The following is a 14,536-nucleotide window of genomic DNA, read 5'->3' on the forward strand; positions in this document are numbered from 1 at the left end:
GTTTTTAAAACTATTTTCCAAATGGAAAGTGAAAAACAGCTAATACATTAAAATCCAAGATTCTATAGACGCATACTTTGTTGTATGTCGTTTCGTCTCTTTGACCCTCATCAGGTGGATTCTTTCCTAAGTTCAGCTTAAGATTTACATCACAAATCTGTGGTTTATTGATGTAAATATACCAAAAATGCTCTTCTTGAACCGACTATAGAACTCTCAGTGGAGATCAGTTATTTCTTAGGTAGTCGCTCTCTCATTGAACGAAGCAGTTCATGCAACTGTCACTTTCAACTGTACGGTGGATGGTCAATAGTTCTCCAAACACACACACAACACTTGGTGTTTGTTTTAGCAATTCTCTTAAGTCACTGTTGGCTCTTCCAATAATGACTCTATTCATTCCACCTCAAATAATCCGGGCTCAGATCTTAAGAGAATACGATTTAAATAATTTATTTGCCAGTTTATTTTATAGCAATGGAACTGGAACACCCTCCTCTTTATCTTTTATAATATTTTTATAAGATCTTTTTCTTTTATAAAATTATTTTGTGTATTTACTTTTTACTTTTATAAAATCCTTTTTGCTTATTTACTTTTTACTTTGCTGAAATCCTTTTTATGCAATTATATTTTGTGTTTCTTCTATAATTATCTTTGTTTTACTTTTATAAAAATGGTTTTTCTTTTATTAAATCTTTATTGATTTATTTTTCTTCATAAAATCCTTATTTTTGTATTTAAGCGTTTTAATTATCTAATAATTATTTATTGTTAGATAATTATTAGATAATTATAATTATCTAATAATTATTTAATAATTAATAATTATCTTTTATAAAATCCTTTTTCTATTTATGTTTTACTTTTATAATTTTTGTCTTTACATTTTACTTTTATAAAATTCTTTTTATATATTTATGCTTTTCTTTTATAAAACCATTTCTGTATTTAGCTTTTATTTTTATAAAAATATTTTTATGTATTTATGAATTTTTTAATAAAATCCCTTTTGTATTAATTTTTTTCCATAAATTCATTATTTTTTAATTTTTTTTTCATAGAGTCCTTATTTTTGTATTTAAGTTTTTCTTTTATAAAATCCTTTTTATGCATTTACATTTTACGTGTTTCTTTTATAATATTTTTATCTATTTAAGTTTTAGTTTTATAAAAAAATAAATAGGAAAAAATAGAGCAAACGTATTACTTTTATAAAAATAATTTTTGCATTTTAGATTTAATTTTTTTTATATTTGCGTTTTATTTTTATAAAATCTCTTTTCGATTTATTTTTTTCATAAATTCCTTATTTTTGTATTTAAGCTTTTCTTTTATAATTTTTTTTTGCATATTCATGTTTCACTTTTATAAATTCTCTCGTATTTGCGATTTACTTTATAAAAATATTTTTTGTATTTACTTTTACAAAAATCTTTTTATGTATTAAGTTTTCATTTTACAAATATCTTTTTAAATATAAAATAAATATATATTTACGTTTTTGTTTTATAAAAATCTTTTTATATATTTGTTTTTGTTTTTACATTTTTCATTTATAAAATTCTCTTCTGTATTTACTTTAAAAAAACTCTTTTGATGTATTTAAGTTTTCATTTTACAAAAATCTTTTTTAAATATAAATATATACGTTTTTGTTTTATAAATTTATAAGTTTAATAAATTTTATCTATTTATGTTTTTGGTTTATAAAAATCTGTTTTTTAAAATTCTCTTTTGTATGTAATTTTCCAAATATCTTTTTATGTATTTAAGTTTTTATCCTACAAAAATCTTTATGTATTTATGATTTTATTTTACAAAAATCTTTTTAAATATAAAAATGTATGGTTTTGTTTTATAAAAATCTTTTTATATATTTATGTTTTGTAAAATTCTCTTTTGTATTTACTTTTACAAAAATCTTTTTATGTATTTATGTTTTGTAAAATTCTCTTTTGTATTTACTTTTACAAAAATCTTTTTAAATAGGTTTTGTTTTATAAAATTCTTTTTAAATATAAATATATGTTTTTGTTTTATAAAAATCTTTTTATATATTTATGTTTTGTAAAATTCTCTTTTGTATTTACTTTTACAAAAATCTTTTTATGTATTTATGATATTATTTTACAAAAATCTTTTTATGTATTTATGTTTTGTAAAATTCTCTTTTGTATTTACTTTTACAAAAATCTTTTTATGTATTTATGATATTATTTTACAAAAATCTTTTTAAATACGTTTTGTTTTATAAAATTCTTTTTAAATATAAATATATGTTTTTGTTTTATAAAAATCTTTTTATATATTTATGTTTTGTAAAATTTTCCTTTGTATTTACTTTTACAAAAATCTTTTTATGTATTTATGATATTATTTTACAAAAATCTTTTTAAATATAAATGTTTTGTTTTATAAAATTCTTTTTAAATATAAATATATATGTTTTTGTTTTATAAAAATCTTTTTAAATATAAATATGTTTTTGTTCTATAAAAATCTTTTTATATATTTATGTTTTATAAAATTCTGTTTTGTATTAACGTTTCACTTTTATATATTTTTTAAATTTGTTTTACTTTTACAATTTTTTGTATTTAAATTTCACTTTTATAATAATCTTTTTATACATTTACGTTTTATTTTATAAAAATCCTTTTTGTATTTACATTTTACTTTTACAAAATCTTTTTTGTTCTTTTATCTACATTTTAATTTTATAAAAAAAATTTGTATTTAAATTTTTCTTTCATACAATCTGACGTATTGTACGTCATATTGACGTATTTCTTCTACAAAATCATTTAGTTCGTGTGATTTTATATTCCTACAAACGAGACACACTTTAACATAACCATAATTGCGAGGATCATTAATTAACAATTTGTTTAATTAACACTCCTTAGCAAAATGTGGGGAGTTACATCAAAGCACCCCTTGGGGGATGCGATTTTCATTACCCTTACGATGCGTTAATACCCAATTGCCAGAAAGTCAATTTGGCTGAGTCCACTCAACGAGCTGTTCCTGACTGTCACTATAGTGACAATATCTGTTCGACTGTGATATTCTGGTATTCATATCGCAGTTGCTTCCACCAGGTGTCTTCTGCACGCCATTTATTGAATCATGCTTGAAAGGGGGGTGCTTAATCATATTACATTAATGTCCGTCACAGTGTAGGTTTATTATATTGTACAAATGGTGATACATAACCTTCATTAAAATACGATAGCAAAATATGAACGATCATCTATCAAACAGCTCCTTTTGAAAGCCAATATCCTTAACTATGACATTCTGCCATTGGTGAACTGGAAGTAACACCAAAAAAAATGGGGACAATCGATCATGCCTATTGGACGCTGCGATTGTTGAGTGTAGACACGTGATCAAAAGATGAACGGCCATTTTGGGAAAGAAAAATTGAAGTATGTTCCCGGATGTTTCCAGTCACAATGGATGATATCCAGACACTTCTCAAAAATGAATTAAGTCCATCTACTCCGATCCATTTGAAACAATCTTTGTGGTAGCTAAGAGCAAATGGTATACAGCTAAATTTCTTTTATTTATTCAAAATCTTGGCAATCCTATATACTTCAGGTCGTTTACAGACATTAGTTAATCGACACCAGCATTTTTAAAGGTTTCCCATAGTCAGATGAAGAAAACTGGGCCCAGCGGTGATCCTTGTGGGGCTTCTGAATCAACATGATATCGACTTATTCAGTAATGTCCAATAATGAATGCGTACTGCACTTACTAATGAAACAATGATATGATAACGCCCATTAGGCATTCCTTAATCATTCTGTTATTCGTAGAATGTGCAACAGTACTCGCATTTATATGGACCGTGGTTTAAGCTCGCGATTATAAACTCCTCTGACCTAGTGGCACGGAGAGAGGCGGAAAGAGGGATAGTAAGACCAATAGAGGGAAAGATAGTGAAAGAAACAGGTGAAGAGATTAAGATTTAGATTTATGTGAAGAGATTTAGATTAACAACGGCAGATAGACAGTGAGACAAAGATAGAAAGAGACAGATATACATAGACGTAAAGAGCAGATGGGACAGATAGATCGATAGATGGAGAAAGAAACAGATAGAGAGACAGAGAGAAGAATATTATCCACCATATATAAATGAAAAGGGATTTCAAGATTACATAGAAAACTGATAGACTGATAGATGAAGAAAGAGATAGTTAAATGGAGAGAAAGAAAAGAATATTATCCAGACCTATATCTAAATGAATACGAAATTTGAGAATAAATGGAGGAACAGATAGATGTAAAGAGCGGATGAGAAAGATAGATTGATAGACAGAGAAAGAGGTGAGAGAGAGAAAGAAGAAGAATATTATCCCTATATCTAAATGGAGAGGGATTTTGAGATTAAATGGAGGAGAAACAGATAGACGTAAAGGGCAGGTGAGAAAGATAGATTGAGGGATGAAGAAAGAGGTTAGAAAGAGGGAGAGAAAGAAGAATATTATCCCCTGTATCTAAATGGAGAGGGATTTCGAGATTAAATGAAGGAGCAACAGATTGATAAATGGAGAAAGAGACAATCGGAGAGAGAGCGAGAGAAAGAGGAATATTATCCACTAAATCTAAATGGAGAGGGATTTCGAGATTAAATGTGCAAATAGATGAAGAAAGTAAACGTGGTAAATTTATGGAGTCGGTGTACGAAGACATGCACAAGTGATGAGAATTGAAGCGGAGGTTCCGTCACTCCCTTTCATTCAACGCGGCGATCCTTGCGTCAGCTGTAATTAGCACTTCTTATCAATGAATCAGTTTCTCTTCGAAAGGAGAACCGAAAAGTTTAATCCCTGGAGAAGCGGAGTTGAGATGTCTTTGGCGATGCGCAAGAGTAACGGAATGTTGTTGTAAAGCAACTCGCGTGTTAAGGGTGGGATTTGTGCTGATTGGTGTGCCGCGCGAAGGCGTGGTTCCTACTTTCTTACTTCTTTAAATTCTGATTTCTTTCGGATAGTAACAAAGACGCAATATTATGGTTAAAGGCGATGGTCGCCATATATGTTATTAAAAATTTAACAGAAACACGCGCACACCGCCTTAAAGATCATTTCTGGGAAGTTCTTTGAAACAACACCGAACTTCTCGGCAACAGTCCATCCCAAAATGATCGCCCACAAAAGCCAATTCTTCGAACTGATAATTAATAAAGGTTCTCCCCCCCTCCTATCTCTCTGTTGTCAATGGAACCCCTTCCCAGTAACAGACAGGTTAAAGTACATCCTTGTCTTGAAATTAATCATCTCTGAAAATAGTCCTGAAAATGACCTTCATGTGACCTAAAAATGACCTTCGTGCGACCTAAAAATGACCTTCATGTGACCTAAAATGACCTTCGTATGACCTCAAAATGACCTCAAAGTGTCTTCAATGTGATCTTATCTGAGGACACTTTAAGGTCATTTTGACCACATTGTGTCCTCAAATTTACCTTTGAGTCTGGATCCATTATACTCCAAAATGATCTTCATTTAACCTCCAGAATCCTTCATTTGACCCACAAGTGCCTTTCGATGCCCTCCAGGATCCTACATTTGACATCAAAGTGCTCTTCACATGGCCTTCAAGCGCCTTCATTTGACCTACAAATGGCAGGTAAAAGCACATCCACTTGCAATGAATCGCTGGATACAGTCCTCACATATTTGCTTTTCAATACCTTGAACTCAATCACCTTCATGTGACCTCAAAATACATTAAAGTGCCCTCAAATAATGATATTCATATTACCTCAGTGACCATCTTTTGACCTCAAAATGATCTTCACATAACCTCCCAGTTCCATTTTACTCCGAAATGACTGTCAATAACCTACAGAATCTTTAATTTGACCCAAAGTGCCCTTCTCATGGCCAACAGGCTCCTCTATTTGACATCGAAGTGCTCTTCACATGGCCACCGGGCGCCTTCTTTTGACCTACAAGTGACCTTCACTTTTTTTTTTTTTTTTCATTTCACTTTTAAGTGACCTTGTAGAATAACAGTTAAGCATGATATCATTTCATATTTCCACGCGAATATTTGCTTTATCTACTAAACCAAAAATGAAATCCAGAAAGGAGTAGTGGGAGATTTTGTCCTTGACAAAATTTTAGGAGATTATTGTTTCCAACAGATAAGCGACTCATCTTCCTCATCTTGGCTCTGTAACTTATCTTCTGGTTCTAAATTGTTTCATCTAAATTCTATCTTCCGGTTCTAAATTGTTTTAACTATTGGTTGAGGAGCCCCATTTCGTCATAGTCTTTTTCTATCTATCGATTTGTATCTCCATTAACAAAGACTGGGTTCTTTCAATTAGTACGAAAGCATATAACTCCAGAAAATCAACACCAACCATTATCCAGGAGACAATTCAAGCATTAAACAATAGTTCATACTTCCGGTTGATGTACATTTGCACGGACACTACATTCTCCTTAGAATACTTCGCGACCTACCGGAAGCTCGCGACTCACATTTTAAAAAAATGTAGTTCTTGGGGGGGAAAAATCTAATTGTTAGTCCGATTGTATTTATTTAAATAGTTTTCCAAACGGTTACTTTATTACACGCAGTATTTTTTTACACTTTACAAAAAAAATAGAAATTTTAGCCTTTGTACATTTTGTTCAGAAAATCAACAAAGATGTCTGACATTTTAAAATCTGAGTACAAAGCAACGATAAACCCTCATATTGTCAGTAGCATTTCTGAGGAGGTCGAAACCGAAATGTAGTGCGAATTCATCTGGAAAATTTCGAGTCCACCCGTACAGGATATAATTTTATTTCTGTTTGTAGGAGGTGCTTCAGAAAGCATTGAGCCTTAGCCCCAAGGAGTGTTTTGAACTTATATTCTAAGAGGTTGTCTGCGAGGTGTTTGTTCTGAATATAAAATCGATAATGATTTTTGCTTTTTTCACTTTCCAACGAATGTGGAATCGATCACAAAGAAAAGTGAATGCCTTCTGTCTCTCCAAGGCTAAGCTCTGTTTTTGTCCTACTTGATGCATTCCGATAGGAGCATTGCAAAGGCGAAGATTTTCAAGGAGAATATTTGTAATTCAAAATGCACGACAACACATATTCTACACTATTATAATGATCACAATATCCTTATAATTACTTCAGGCACGAATAAGCGTGCAGCGCCATCTGGCGTTCGATTTTTTTTTTCAGCCGATTGTAGATGGTGATGAAAAAGTGGTTTATTGATCTTCCTGTTTTTTTACCCCTAGATTTGATACCTTCATTTATCGGGGGAGGGTGGGGAACAAAACTAATGAAATAAAAATCGCTATAATTATTTTTAATTGAGGGCCCACGTTTCTGTTTATAGTCTCAGGCGCGTGTGCCTAGGAAATATGAAACTAATGAAAATTTGTTTTTAATTCCTGGTAACTGATATTTTAGGGAAGCTTGTTGTTACTTGATCTCCATGAAAAGTGATGCCACTCTAATGTTGAATTTTTCCAACAAAAAAAGGCGCATTTTCTTCTGAGGAAGAATTGTAAATTACGTAGGAGGGCTTTATGAACGTGGTTGTTGTTGTTGGGTTTGTAGGAGCATTATCTATAAATTGCGCGTGTTCTGAGCACGATTTTCTCTTTACTGGATGAAAAACCCGAGTTTCCTGGAGAGGAAACGCCATACTGTCCTCGCCTGAGACCGACTAACTCAGCCACGTTGTGTAAAAGGCCCATATAAATTCCTCCCTTCATTGACAAGTTTCAAACTCAGGTCTTTTTCATCCCGTGTGGGGAGGATAAAAATTTTAAACAAATTTTGAGATTTTAATGTAAGGTGGAGCAGAAAATTTCTCTTTCTGTGTCTCTCTTTTTTTTTTTAAGATAAAACAGACAGAAAACGTGCAACCTTGGTGCCACTTCTCAAGAACCAATCATCGAGATTGAAAGTAAAAGTGGCAATATCAAACCTTGGTCTCTGTTTCGGATATAAAATACATGCCCATTAAAATTTAGGTTAAAGTTATTGGATGTAAATAATTAGAAATTAATTAAGGAATAAGGAATCTATTAATAAAGGAATAACGTCAACATGAAAGTTAAAAGGGGGGAGGAGGAATATCTATTAGGTATGTAGTTTATAATTGGTTCAAGTGGTTAATAGTTTGGTCTAGGGCTCTGATTATCAGTAGCCCTACTCCATGTAAATTTGTTCTTTCATTTTTCATTTTCTCTTCCCCTTTTTTTATTCATATTCTATGCTTTATGTATATGCGTTCTAAGGCTAGTTTGTTCAAGGACAGCCTCTCAATAAAGCACTTAAATCTAACTATCCTATAAATATTTTATATGGCCCTTAAAATTCTTTGTTTCTGTCTACTGCCGGGACGGGGGTGTACACTGCCCTTCCCTTTGATTACTTGGCATCAATTCAAGGTTTGTTAGTTCCTCAGTGCAAATACCATTTTGAAAGTTTCCCAAACAGATGCAGCAAAGCATCATAAAAAGGACATTGGAGAAGTACTTGCAATAATCCACATTGCTGTCGAAAAGTGGGCCCGAAAAGCCTCTCATTTCATCAAACTTCCAGGGCCCCCCGCCCCTCGCTGACAGGGAGAAACGAACTAGTAGTTGTTGGTGCCGGTCGACCAGCCACTTGAATGACTTCAATGTGCAGCGGAGATCGGACGCTGAGCGTGCATGATACGAAGGAAATAACCCCCCCCCCTTTTCCCACTTCCAAAGAACCCTACAGCAGAGTGGCTAAGAAAAATTTCGGCATGGTAAATGGTCTCAGATTGATTCTCCCCTCCCCCCACCCCACCCCTTCCGAAGTACCGTGATACGTTACGGTCTCCCGTACAACACTCGACGGAAGGTTGTAGATAGCGTTCCCAGTACCGTTTGACATTAATGTATTTCCTTCGCATAAAATAAGCGGGTCATTTGAGATTCCGACCAACTTTCCAAGGTTACTATCACCTTGCCGGAACTGTGCTCGAACACTTAGGGACCACTTGTCCGTGAAAGTATACAAGTTACGTCTCCCTCGGCGCGACATTTCTCGTGATAAGCGATGCCGCCGTCGGAAATGCCATCCCCAAAGTGGTAGATAAAGGGGCTGGGCTGGGTTGGGTGTCTCTGCTACTTTTTGCCGGTTGGTGTATATTGGCGAAGTTCTCGATTACATTTCAATTAGCTGGCAATTTATCGTGCGATGGAAGGGGTTTCTCTCGGCAAGAAATGCGAAGCTTACGAGGAAGAGTGGTAATTAGAAAGGCCTTCACTCATTCTCTTATTCACTCTCACTGTCTGTCTCTCTGCTTGATGATGTGATTGTCTATTCTAATTACATTCCCCTGTCTTATAGTAATTTAACGATATTGCCAATTTGCTCGTTAGCCACTCGTGCTGCTAATCACACGAATACAGGTGGTAGTTGCATGTCAATGCACCCTTAATCTGTCTATTTATCTCCCTCTTTCTCTCTCTCTCTCTCTGTTTAATTCCATCCGATTCCCTTCTCTCTCTCCCTCACTCACTCGATTTCTATTTTATTCTCTCTCTCTTTTACTTCCGTCTGCTTCACTTTCTTTCTCCCTCACTCTGTTTCCGTTTTATTTCTCTCTCTCTCTTTCTCTCCTACTCCCCCTCTCTTTCTTTCTTTCTCCATCCTCTTACTCTCTCTGTTTTTCTCTTTTTCTCGTCGAATTCCATCTGATTCTCTTCTTCTCTCCCATTCATTATAATTTTATTTTTTCTTTCTCTCTCTGTCTGTCTGCCTCTCTCTCTCTCTCTTTCTCTCTTTCTCTCTCTGATTTTCTGTCTCGTTTAATTCCATCTAATTCTCTTTTTCTTTCACCCTCAACATTTCTCTGTTTCGTTCTCTCTTTCTCTCTCACACCATCTATCTCTCTGTTTTTCTGTCTTCCTCGTCTAATTCTATCTGATTCTCTCCTCTCCCATTCATTCTATTTCTCTGTTTCATTCTCTCTCTCTCTCTCTTAATTCCATCTGATTCTCTTTTTCTTTCCATCGCTCTATCTCTGATTATTCCGTGTTTCTCTCTTCTTCTTTCTTTCTGAATCCCCCCCTCTCTCTCTCTCTCTCTCTCTCTCTCGTCTAATTCCATTTGATTCTCTTCTTCTCTCCCATTCATTCTATTTCTCCGTTTTATTATTTCCTTCTCTTTTTCTTTCTTTCACTCTCCCTCTGTCTTCCTTTTAATTCCATCTAATTCTCATTTTCTTTCCTCCACTCTAGTTCTGATTTATTCTCTCTCTCTCTCTCTCTCTCTCTCTCTCTCTCTCTCTCTCTCTCTCTCTCTCTCTGTTGCGCACACACACACACACCCACGCAAGAACGCAAAGTTGAAAGAACTTTTTCCCTACATCCCATTAAGATGCCAGAATGCCTCCCTTCTTAAGTGGTATCTTCTTCTTCTTCAAAATAATCTCCACTCTTTCAAATCAACGTAATATCTCTGACTCTATCAAGCTAAATGGTAAATTGTTCCCACGGTTGACTACTCTAAAGGCATCTTTCTTACATCCACACTACAATTATCTTTCCTCAATCTTCTTGTCTTTGTTTAAGCCATCCTCCAAAGAGAAACTGTCCCCATCATTACGTTTACTCCACCCTTTCATTTGCTTTGAACACCTCAATCAGATCCCCATGCAGCTGCTGCTTCACGTGCCAAAAGTCTTTCCAAAATCCGAAAAAAATCATATTCAACTGATTCCTTGCATCCAATGTCTTTTTAACTATCTTGTAATAACATACCACATTGGTCAGCTTTCTTCTTAATGAAACAATCTTGGGACTCTCATAATACCATTCTTATTGGGATTCCTACACACTGCATCCTTAACCCTTAATTACGTTCGTTGGGGTCTATCAGACTCCAACAAGCTCCTTTTCTTGTAATTATTACTTCCATTCTTTATTGATAGTAAATATGAGGTTTGCTGCAGGAGGCTGGACAAATCTTGTCCATCCTCCTGCAGAAAACCTCATCCTTCTTGCGTGAACCATATGAACACGACTTTATCCAGTGGACTGTCAATTGTTGTCTTAAGCTTGTTTCCCCGAAGACCTTCACCAGCATCAAAGTCGCTTTCTGCTTGCCATATGTTAGTTCCTCTTTTATCCATCTCCTGAGAGTGGATTGCCCCACACCTCTGTGTCGAGACACTTCCAGTAAATGGGATAAGACTCAAGCGACCCATGGACATTAATCCTTTTTTATTAAAAAGGAAAGAAAATAAAAGAGCCTGTAAAAAATCACAAGTGTTCACCAAACGGATAAATGAGCTGGAACAATTCGCCAATCGATCAAATTCCAACCACGTGAGAACGAGAGGGGTGGTGGAATTGGGGTCCAACCATATCGGCTGTACATGTACTTGCGTACCACACATTAAAATCTGCATACCGTTGGATGGCAATATCGCATGAAGTGCAAGAATATTCACTAGGTGGCGTTGCATTCAACAGTAGAATCGAATATTTACTAATATTGGCCTGTCAGTGCAGAAATAGTTCAGTATGTTTGGAATTTCTCTCATCATAGACGAAGAAAGTCTGCGGTTATTAATTGGGCCGATTCCTCCACTGTTAAAGCAAAAATCAGATGCTTAGTGTTCAGCACGATGATGCACCGCCACATTTTCATAGTAATATGGCGGTGTCTCCCTTGGAGGTGTCCCTTAATTTTTTCGCAATACATTTTGAAATGGGAAAGATTATTTGTAAACACCGTGTACATATGGAAGCAATTTTCGATTTCTATTACTGTAAGTGGAGTTTCTTCGGAGAACGTAAGAAAGAGGTTTATCTAAAGCTTACGCCGTTTTTCTTCTAAGGCTTCTTGTCCGTAATCCGGGCACTGTGTCATCTTGAGTAAACAGCCAGGGAGGCGTTTATGACAAGGATAAGCTAAGTCCGTCCCACAGCGTGCGGTTTCGAAGAAGAAAAAACCTTCCGTCACTTCAAGTGCCATCACCCTAACGAAACGTCTAAGTTCGACATAAGTCAGCGTTGTCATCTGTCGTCCCCGTTGGCTACCCTACGTATCGACTTCAATATCAAGTAGCCGTAAGTAGAGGGGTCAACCAAAGCGTAAAACGCGTCCGTATACAGGTCACAAGCGGCGTCGGCGGCTCAGAAGAAACTCTAAGACGAAAAGTGTGAAGCAGAAATCAACCTCGTAAAGAAAGTAATCCTACGGCACCGTACCGCCTCGGGCGAAACGGCCAAACTTATTATTGTCTGCTGTAAAATTTCTAGTGCTGAGACGTAATCGGCCGAGTTATTATCGGCAACAGACGTAAAACCAAAAAGGTCACAATCCGATATTCACCTGATAAAAATTGCACTAATGGGCGCAATTTTAAATATAACCCCCCCCACTTAATGGACCCTCTTGTTTCCTATAATGGATCCTCCCATTAAAGGAAAATTATTACAATTTTCTTCTTTTTTTTTAGTATTTGTGCTCATAAACGTTTCGGGTTGGTTTGAGTTACCTCTTCATCAGAAACAAGTAATTTAAACGTTGCCGTTAACAAGATCAATAAATACCAACGTAAGACGTGGTAGGAACAGTAAACGAGTGATGGATGGATTTTAAAACAATATTTACAATTCCCAGGTACCATTCCCATCATGCACTGCGCTGTGTACTGAAAAATCCCGTTAAAAGCAACAGTTCGATCAATCGCATTTGCTATTATCAGCATTAATTTTAGGCTTAACGTGTTAGCACCATTATGCTTGGCTTGCCAATAAGTAAATAGTGCATTACGCGTCTAATCAATGCAGCGCTTTCATCTTCTGGGCAAGGCATAGAAACATACATACAGTATGTAGATACACCTTAGCGCATACAACACACATATATAGATACACCTTGGCGCATAAAACCGTACATATATAGCTACAGCTTAGCGCATAGAACCACAGATACCTTAGCGCATAGAAACATAGATATATAGATGCGCCTTACCGCACAAAAACATATATATATATATGCACCTTAGCGCAGAGAAACATGCACATATGGATCCACCTTAGCGCACAGAAATATAGATATATACGTATATAGATACACATTAGCGCATAGAAACGTGCATTTACAGATACTTCCTTGGCGCATAGAAACGTACGTATATAGCTACAGTTTAGCGTATAGACACAGATAGAGATACACCTTAGCGCAGAGAAACATACACATATGGATGCGCCTTAGCGCATAGATATATAGATATATACCTATACCTTAGCGCATAGAAACGTACGTATGTATATAGATACATATTAGCGCATAGAAACGTACATATATATAGATGCACATTAGCGCATGGAAACATACATATGTAATTGCACTTTAGCGAATAGAAACATATATGCATCTTAGCGCATAGAAACACAGGTATATATCTATACCGCACAGAAATGTACGTATATAGATACACCTTAACGCATAGAAACGTAAGTATATAGATACACATCAGCGCATAGAAACGTACATATATAGATGCACATTACCGCATAGAAACGTACATATATAGATGCACATCAGTGCATAGAAACGTACATATATAGATGCACATCAGTGCATAGAAACGTACATATATAGATGCACATCAGCGCATAGAAACGTACATATATAGATGCACATCAGCGCATAGAAACGTACATATATAGAAGCACATCAGTGCATAGAAACGTACATATATAGATGCACATCAGCGCATAGAAACGTACATATATAGATGCACATCAGCGCATAGAAACGTACATATATAGATTCACATTAGCGCATAGAAACATACATATATAGATGCACATTAGCGCGTATAAACATACATACATAATTGCACCTTAGCGCATAGAAATATAGATATATACCTATACCTTAACGCATGGAAACATGCATATACAGATACACCTTAGAGATTTTTGTACTATCAAGGTAGATTTCAACAATGACCTAAATCTCGCTATAAAAAACACGGATATTACGAATTAATCGAGCCAGCGCAGAGTTTATCTGCTCAACGTCCAAACACATCTTTTAAATCTTTCCCACTCCTTTACCAGCGCTTTACATGTAAACTTAGCGTGGAGAGCTGATCAATAAAATGTCTTTATTGCGCATATAAATTACGCATTAAATTTTTACCCTCATTTCTTTGCTAGTCTCACTTCTTTTTTTTTTGCACCTTTAAGTAATTTATAGGCCAATTACTCTTTTTGTGTGTGTGTGTGTTCTCCGCCCTTGATTTTGAACTATGCGTGGTACTCTTGAATTTCTAATGTGTGCCACTCCCCACAATTCTAAGATCGCTTAGTGGGTTCGTTGAAAACCAATTTGTAAGATGGTACCCAGTTAATGTTCACGTACAGCTTCCTTACATTTGGATTCAGTTTTTCCTTTAACCAGTTAAAGATCGAGTTGTTCCAGGAACGCCATATTCCTCTAAGGAGGTTATCTTTCAATAAGGAGCAAACCTATTTTATATAAATACA

This window comes from Mastigoproctus giganteus, chromosome 4 (genome assembly GCF_048544385.1).
Source record: "Mastigoproctus giganteus isolate SK-2022 chromosome 4, ASM4854438v1, whole genome shotgun sequence".
Classification (NCBI taxonomy): domain Eukaryota; kingdom Metazoa; phylum Arthropoda; class Arachnida; order Uropygi; family Thelyphonidae; genus Mastigoproctus; species Mastigoproctus giganteus.